The sequence below is a fragment of the Rhipicephalus microplus genome, chromosome 1 (genome assembly GCF_043290135.1).
Source record: "Rhipicephalus microplus isolate Deutch F79 chromosome 1, USDA_Rmic, whole genome shotgun sequence".
Taxonomy (NCBI): Eukaryota; Metazoa; Arthropoda; class Arachnida; order Ixodida; family Ixodidae; genus Rhipicephalus; species Rhipicephalus microplus.
In genome coordinates, this window is record NC_134700.1 from 170237593 (window position 1) to 170246952 (window position 9360).

At 45.7% G+C, this 9360-nt stretch overlaps 1 long non-coding RNA gene across 1 annotated transcript; it reads left to right on the plus strand.

Annotated features, from left to right (window-relative positions):
- The first annotated feature begins 1475 nt into the window (after positions 1-1475).
- On the plus strand, positions 1476-3675 carry LOC142802908 (uncharacterized). The gene is made up of 3 exons (XR_012893991.1): positions 1476-2326; positions 2382-2495; positions 2792-3675. It is a non-coding gene; the product is annotated as an uncharacterized LOC142802908 (long non-coding RNA).
- The last annotated feature ends 5685 nt before the right edge of the window (positions 3676-9360 follow it).

Below are 9360 nucleotides of genomic sequence, written 5' to 3' on the forward strand. Positions count from 1 at the left end.
TCAGTTGCCGCTCGTCGGTTGGTTTGTACGGCGCGTCGACGTCCAAGGTCGCGGTGAAATGAATTCCAACGAATCCACAAACACAATGATCGACGTCCCTTCGACCAGCGCCGCCCTTTCGCATACGTGTGTACGTGTTCACTCATTTAACACCCCCTCCTACAACCACGTTAACCAATTTAGCCATCGACCCAAGTAAGTCGCAATTTAACACCCCATTTCACAACCACGTTAACCAATTTAGCCATCGACCCAAGTAAGTCGCACTTTAACACCCCGTTAACCAATTATATGCTCCGCATCCTCCTCAGTGTTCCCCCGAGGGAAGCTGCGGGCAATTTTTTTTCTGAAGCTTGTAACGACGGGGAGATTCGCTAAAAAGAAAGTTTGCGGGTCTATGCGGCGGCTAGACGGGAACATTGTGCAACGTATGCAGTATAGCAAAGGCGGCACGGCGTCAAGCCGAGGCGACGCGTGCTGCGTCTGCCATGGACGCGAGCGTCTGTGCGCTGAGCATAGCTGGGTAGCTAGGTCATAGGCTCGGTGGCTCAGTGCAAAATATTGAGAAGCGTTCGCTGGGCCTCGTATGCTTCACGACGCGTTTCCCGAAGGCTCGGAACACGAATAATTCTTGGTGTGCTGGAGGCAAATCTAGACTAGCCAAGTGGCCATCATCATCGTTTCTTTGCTAGCCTTGTGCCACTAGTGCAAGCTGCCCACAAATTTTTTTGACGTTTCCAATATAATTTTACCGCACAAATTTCACAAATTTCAACTACGATTTTTCTTCCCAATTTACTGCTGATACTGCGTACGCACGAAGGTGTTCTAAAGTTCCCAGGCCGCGATACCAGTGCATTACAAGGGATAGCGGCCTGGAAACTTCTGAAGATCTTTGTACGTGGTCTTGACGTCTATCATTGTAAGTCAGAGTTTTATGGGTCAGAGATGTATCACTGGTTTTGTATTGTGCATCGATTAGCTAATCATTCAAAGGGGTTTGCTGGTACACTTATGACGTGCACATATCTTTTTCGTAATTTGACAGCGAAGCATCCACTTACTAACATTTTCAGACCGCGCTGATGCCATGCCGTCCGGCGGTCCAAGCTACGGCAGCTACTGCTGTGTATCGTGGTGCTTCAACAATTGCAGAACCCACAAGAAGCCTGGGACGAGTTTCTTCCGCATACCAAGGAACGTCAGGTGTGCTAAAGCTTTTGTATGGTTTGCATGTCTTTAGGCTTACTGTTCGTACTTGCTCAGTGAGGGTAACAATAAAAAATCACTATTCAAGCACTTCCCCTTTCAGCTGATAGTTCATTGCCAATGCAGGATGAAAGCATGGATGCAGTATGCTGGACGCGATGATCTCCTTAGTAAGCCGGCCAGCCTATTGTACGCAACGTACAGGGTTTGTAGCGACCATTTTAATGCTCAAAGTTTCATGGACCCTCGGCACACAAGGCTTACAAGAACGGCTGTTCCCAGTGTGCAACCAGCTGCACCATGTAAGTGATTGACTGAAACTCAAATATGTGCAATGGCAGCCACTTGTATTGAATCAGTGGCGACAGTTAACCGCGAAGATCTTTGTAGCCGATGGAGAAACCTCACTATAGAAGTAACACTTGGAAAGTCTTAAATTTTGTGAATTGTGGGCTATCACCTTCCTATCAGCAGCTTTACATTTCTGTCGTTTTTTGATGCTCTTGACCTGCGCAACTTGTTTTGAAAGACTTTAAAGGGCTATTTCACGTTATCTTCAAGCCTGAGTGCACATGTACGTATACCTTTCATCAGTGAAAGCTGGCACTGTTGATTATTCCAAAAATCACAAATTACTTGTTTCCTAGTTGGTGCCTTCTCTTTTCTTCCACGTTCGACCAATTTATGCGTTTGAAAGAGCTGTTTAAGTTTCCCCATGCTACAAGCTTTGTAACTTGTACCAACTGCACATATATGCAGGTTCTCTGAGCGTCGCTTCAAGTAGTGACTGTGACATGGCTGCAGAAGCTGCACTGTAAGGTGCGGATGAGCTTCAGTTTGTGTTATTTTAAGCCTCTTACTGACACATTGTCGTAATTTCATTTCTTCAGGACCTGCGGTAGAGGCTTCAAAAAGCGGCTCCTACACATTGAGGTGCCCCGATGAGCAGGGTGCGTTCAGTGTCGCGATTTCTTTTTTTTACCCAAATTGACTGTTGACCAAACCTCTGCAGGTGGCAGCTCCCTTGTAGCTGGTGAAAGAATTTCTGCTGACTGCGTCTTGCCGGAGAAAACCTTAACCAGTCGTTCAGCAGTCACAAAAGGAACTTGTGTGACCGGTAAGTTGTATGTTCACTTCAACACCAGAGTGAATTGATATAGAGACTTCCGCAGGCCGCTCGCAAGATTGTTCCGACAGCACTGTCCGAGGCACTGAACAAGCTTCACAAGACCCTCCAGAAGACGTCTCTGCCAACAGCTCCACGCCTGAGTGCCCTAGAAAAAATGGTGACTATGCTTTTATTGCAGCTGTTTTTAATGTGCTATTTTATGTTTAGGACATTCTGAGGAAACTATCCTCAAAAGGACACTACGTGTGCACTTACAAAATGTAAGGGTGGGCTCTCAGTGATTTTCATTTTTTTTGTGCATTGTCAACATTGTGAATGGTTTGTTTTTAGGTAGTGGAATCGAAAACTTTGCACCACAGAAAGTTGTGCACCTTGGGTCTGAAAGAGCGAGGAAAGTGCTCGTATGGGATTAGCTGTTCTTCGCTTTTACATCCATTTTTTTGTTTATTGCAGTGCGTTCCTGTGTGCCAGCGACAATGTCTCCATCAATGAAGTACAAGCGAACCATTAAACATCTGCAAGCCAAAGTAGCAGCACAGCGGAAAACTATCAAAAGACTGCGGAGACAGCCTCACCAAGCACCGTCATCGACTTCAAAGGCCCTTGGAGTTATCCGACCGCACGTCACCGAGGAGGTTTTTAAACTTCTTTCTGCACATGTTCGCTTGAGGCCCAAACGCAAGGGCAAGCGGTTTCCTGTGTGGTTCAAGAAATTCGCTCTTCACTTAAACTTCCGAGGTCCGCGAGCATACCGATTTCTGGCTCCATATTTTTCTTTGCCCTCCCGGCTTTCGTTAAGGAGGTGGCTAGCTAATGTAAAGATGACTCCAGGCATAATTCCAGGAATCCTTTCTTCCATTGCAACAGATACTCAAGCTTGGAATGAACGGGACCGAGTGTGCGCTTCAGTTTTCGACGAAATAGCACTCAAAAAGAATTTGTACTATGATGCTGCAAGAGACGTTGTCCAGGGTTTTACAGATGATGGCACTCATCGCACTTCAACCATCGCTGATCAAGCACTGGTTTTTCTTCTTGTTGGTGTTTCGAGAAAGTGGGTTCAACCGGTTGCTTTTACTATAGGGCACACATCAACACCATCATCTGTTATGCATAACTTGCTGGTGTCACTCATTTTGGAGCTTAGGAGCATTAATATTGCAGTGAAAGCAGTCATTTGTGACCAGGGCAGTTCAAATGTAAGTCTCGCTAACCAACTAAGAGTGACTGTAGCAAAGCCTTTTTTTGAAGTTAATGGTGAGCGGGTGTATTACATTTTTGATGTTCCGCCTTTAATTAAAACAACGCGCAATAATGTCCAAGCACACAAGTTATACATTGGGGATGACATTGTTAACTGGTCGCACATTGTAAGCCTTTACCAATCCTCACATGAGTTGCGGTTGCGATTGGCTCCAAAGTTGACTGAACGGCACGTTCATCAGAAACCTTTTTCTAATATGAAGGTCAGCAGAGCAACTCAGGTCCTCAGTGCATCAGTTTCGATTGCTATCACGGCAATGGTGTATGCGAAGGTGCTGCCTGCCTCGGCCATCACTACAGCTCAATTTTGTGATCGTATGGACAGGATTTTTGATGCCTTGAACAGCTCGAGTAAAGAAAGAACTTCGCAAAAGCTGCGGCATGCAATCATGAAAAATGATTCAGCGCGGATTGACTTCCTCCGAGGCCAGCTTCCCTGGATTGCATCATGGCAGTTTGTTGGCAGACGTCAACCACAAACCATCGTAGGTTGGCAAATTACAATTCAGGCAATTTGTCAACTATGGGACGACCTCTCCAAAAATTACAATTTTGAATACCTGTTAACACGCAGGCTTCAACAGGATCCTCTGGAGAACATATTTGGCCACATTAGGCAAAAACAGGGTTGCAACACCAACCCCAATGTAGCACAATTTATTTGTGGCCTGAAGCACATCTGCATGAGAAAACTCTTCAAGCTGTCAGAATAAGGAAATGTCGAGGATGATGAATGTGACCTCCTCCAGGAGCAGCCCTCGCCATTCTCCCTCACCAGTGCGTCTCTTGTGGATAATGAGGAGTGTGCACATCCACAGCCTGACGACTTTCCCGCTCTAGACGATCTCTCTGAACTTGCGACCAACATTCACTCCCATATTATCGATGACTCCGCTGCATATTATGTAGCCGGTTTTCTCATCAAACACTTCCTTCGGATTGCATGTGACGGTTGCAGTTGCTCACAGTTACTGAAAGACGACAGTGAGATGCTTAAGGGTACCCACCAGTATTTCACAATGCTCAAAGCATACCTCGTCCCCAGCAAACTTTTTGGGAATCTCACTGTGCCATCAGAAGCAGCTTTTGCATACGTACAACAACTTGAATCTCACTTTCTTGCCATAATTGAGGCCACTGCACATCACCTGAAAGTGTGCGGTGTTTTGTATCACCATCTGTCAAGTGTTGGCGATTTTCATTTCTGCTCTGCTGGGTGTCGCGCGAAGGTTCCGAAAATGTTTTGCCGGGTTCGTTTATGTTGGCATGTGCGTTTTGTGAACCGAAACTTAGATAGGGTTAGGTTCCAGTCTTCAATCTCAGGCATACAGCTTGACAAGCTCAAAGGTTAGCAATTAGCGGCGGGTTTACACTAAAGTATTCGAGTTGAGCCGAATCCTGCAATAGCTTTGTTATGTTATTACTTCGTTACAGCAGACTTCATTATGGTGTTATATGCTTATATTCAGTTCAACTGGACTAACCACTCCTTCGTTGCATACATTGTTTTGGTTACCCGCTATGAGGAGTAGGGACACTGTGTATTCGCTCGAAGTGATTTGCATAACCTTAAAAAGAATGTTGGGTATCCTGTCTGTATTTTTGTAGCAAATGCGGGCAAACTGTACACTTTACCGTGGGTCGCTCGGTCACTGTGTATGCTTTATCTCTCCAGCTCAAGTAATATATCGATAACAAAACCGCTTGTTTAAATGTCTTCGAGCGGGTAAGGAACACAGTATGAAGTGGGCACGGTTCACGTTATCACGCTTTTCGTATTTTAGCTTCTCATCATCCTCCTCATCTCGCCCATCAAAATTTTCAAAAGAATACCCAAACTTGTAGCGTTTGATGGGGCTGCGGACGCTGCCATTTTATTTTTATATAGCTTGTGAGTGATAACGTTCGATGTAGAGCCTTTGTGAAAAATAATGAGCCAAAGTGGTTTCCTTCTGCTATTTATTAGCCCTGTAATACCGCTCTCGTAGCACCAATTAAGGTCCACAATTCTGGATAAGTGATGACTACAATCTATTTTAGCTCGCAAGCGTCACAGGAACACCCAGACGCAAATCACTTGGGATCTTAAGTTTTTGATGAAGGCGACGCATAACAAAAGCCACAAAACCTGCCAGTGTTGTAGCATAAAGTTTGTCTTTCACGTAGTGAGCAAGCTGCAAAGCCCTACCTTTCTGAGGACAAGCAGGCATCAAGTCTGCTTTTTTTAATTTTGGGCTAGCTGTTCTTAAGCACAGCCAGCACACTGCACCTTTGCCTTTCTGCTATATTGTGTCGTGTGGTTTCTGTGCGCTCTTTTTTTTCTATGCATTATTTCGGTGAACCCCAGGCGTGATTCGCGACTTCATTGCTGTGTATATGTCACTTCTTCCTTCTTCATCAGCATTGTGCGTTGCGTTTTTGCCATAGATCCTTACTTACCCACTGGCCCGGTATGTCATACTTCACCAGCTTCTCGGCTTCTGCCAACTCTAGCGATGTGTGTGTTTCCTGTGTTCTCTCTGTATTTGTTACAATATTTGTTACAATTTATTTGTAAGGCGAGATGCATTTGTTGTCTACCTTTGTCATATTGTGCTTTTTATATTCTCAGACTCTACCTTGCCTTTGAATAAAACATTGCGGATACTCTGTCTCTTTGACTGATATATACATTGATCACTTGTTCAAAAAGAAAAACACAAGCGCGATGAATAAAACCGCAGTGAATTATCATTACCTGCATCTCTTTTTATTATAACTTAATCGAAATAAAAATTACGTCACGACCAATTCGCATGAACCACTGAACAAAACAAAACAGGGAATCGCTAAATCAAAACGGCCTACAAAAACTATCCATTTGGGCGATGAAAAGCGGTCTGAAATCATGAACTTTCGTCATAGCCAAACGTCGGTTACGCAAAGTAATTCAAAATTTGCGCCAGTGAAACCGAAACAGGAAGCGCACGTCACTTGCTCTCACCAACCACCATGTGTGCTAGGGTCGATTGGGCCGCTGGGGTCTACGAAAGTGTCCACTCTTAACCTTTTTTTTTATTTCTCTATGCTTACAGCGCCGTCCCGTGGATACCCAACGTGTGTTTAGAAAAAGGGGTTAACGATTTAGAGTACTTGGTACTCTACTATGGGAGAGCACAAAGCCGTCCCTTTGCCACATTGTGGCAAAACAATGCGAGGCACTCCATATCGTTACACATCAGATGCTTACGAAGGCGCCGGAATACGGATTTCGGAGTAGGCCTCTTTTGTTTCAAACACAGCAGTGGGTCAGGTTTCCTCTAACATTTCTCTCATGTAGCCATGACAAACGCGACCACAATAACTTACTCACATAAGCCGTGAGACTACTTTTGCATTCAAGCAGCGAAGCTTTTGTCGTAAATTCGAGAGAAATGACCAAGAGTGCACTTGCGCCAAATTATAATTGCTGTGTGCGAAAGCTTTTACAGGTTCAATTGTTAATCACTGTACGGAAAGCTTTCGCACGCTTCTTTTCTCACGTGCGACCTTTGAAATGCTCTAAGCGGATTACAAGATGAAATGATTCTATATGACGCTAAAAAAAATCACAGCACATTCACGGAGTGCATCATGATGAGTGGGTTGAAGCGTCCATCAGACCGTCCGCGCTTCCGTCCAATCGTTCTTGCTTCCATCCGTCCATCCGTGACGGCGTTCGTCCATGCATCCGTCCATGCATCTGTCTGTCTGTCGTCCGTCAGTGCATGCATCTGTCTATCCGTCCGTCCATCTAGAAAACACTTTAAGTACGGCCATCTCGCATCTTTTCATCATATATTCATCTTATTAAAGTACCGCCATCCAGCGGACATTCCAAAGATCAAACAACAGGTGGCATGGCCTGTACTGGAGGATTGCCCGCGCGCAATCTCGTATACGGCCTGCGCTTCGTGTCTAGTACTATATATTCCGCCGCCGCGAGTACATGGCACTGCGGCACAACCCTCGCAAAACCTATAGCTAGAACTAAGGAGGCTACGCCCAGTGAGTTTAACGTGGCAACCCTTTCTGGTCAGATAGTGCTCAAAGTGCGCCCTTCTGATACTAGTTATTCTTAGTAAGCATCAAATTCAAGGCAAATTTCATTGGATATTAAGTCACCAATAGTAATCTCTGTAAGCTGTTTTATCAGAAACAGTTATCTTTTTAAATATGAATGACGAGCGTGGGTTTTCTTTTCAATTTGACAGTTAAAGATTGTACAGTTGAACTAATGATATAAGATTAGGATCCACGTTATAGGGGATCATTCAAAGTTAGCTTTGGACCATCGGGTGTCCTGTAAACGGTACCTAAATATAAGCACATGGACGCTTTTGCATAACGCCATGAAAGGTGCAGCAACACATCTCTTTAAGGGTATTGACAAAGGGAAGCCAAAGCCTCCATATATTCAGTAGTCGGTGATAGAACTGCGTACGACGCTATATATGATCGAGAGCTAAGCACGACTGCTTGTATTAGCATGGCATTGCGACGATATTTCCTATATTTAAACTTGCTCCGCTTGCCTTCGGACTTATATACTGCCTAGCATAAAAACTTTATGCGGCCGATATTCAATGTCGATAAAAAAGTAACATGTTCGGTGTCGCAATGTGATGTCGCATTTCTCCATGACATATGCGTTGTACAATCATGCACAACGATGTGCGAGTCGCCACAGAAATAATAATGCAGAAAAACTGAACGATGAAGATAATAATGACGTATCAAGAAAAAAAAAACAACGAGCAACGGCAAGGCATAGCGACAGGGAGTATATCCTCCTCGACGCGACACTGGGCAGCGCTGTTAACGAGTTCTCTCGCAGGCTCGGCCCGAACACGTGCACTTCTGTTGGCAGCTGCGTCGTTCGGGCTCTCTGACTGGTCCGGCCCCCTGCGGTCACCTCAACTGGTGCCACGTGACCACGGAGGGCCGGGTGGAAACAATGCGCCCAGAAAAACAGGGGCCGGCACGCGCACGCGCCGTCAGAGACCGTCGCTTGCGCTGCGGTGCCTACAGATTTGCAACACAGCCGCAGATTCAGTATAGAACCCTCACCTATACAGAGCGGTGCGCGCTGTTGGCGCGCACTACCGCGTCAACCCAGGCAAAACACCAAAGCAGGGCGACCACGCCGTTCCTGTGAACGGGGAATGCCGCGCCGTCAGCAATTTCCGCTCCACGCAACTGTCGCGCAACCATTTGTTCGCGGATTGCGCGGCCGTATACATTCGCGTCATTGCTTCACTCGAACAGAATGGTCAGAGTGATAGACACGCCGGCACGAGTGACACAACCGTACGGCCGATTGGAGGGCGGTTTCTTTCATCTTGCTTCTGGTCCAACATACGTCGTCTCTTCCCGAAATACGAGACGAAGTACGTGGGAACGCCGGCCCTCTGTGGCTTCAAAATGGCACGAATTTCTTTCTGACCGGCGCGTTCGTTGTTACACGTTGTCACTGTGGTCCCTGAAAGGAGTTTGCTGGTCTGCATTGCAGATCGCGAAATCTCTAGCTGCTGGAATGAGCCATTAGGGAGCAAGATTATGGTTCCTTGCGGCAGACGTCGCCTTATTTGCAAGACGATGTTATGATCTTCCTATGTTGCAATTCATTAGAAAAACAAAAACTCAGTTTACTGGCTATATCACCGAAACAAATGGCGTACATAACTTGTTCAGGAGGTAGTGCTCAAGGTGTCACGTAAACTCCGAAAGTCACTCGTTAA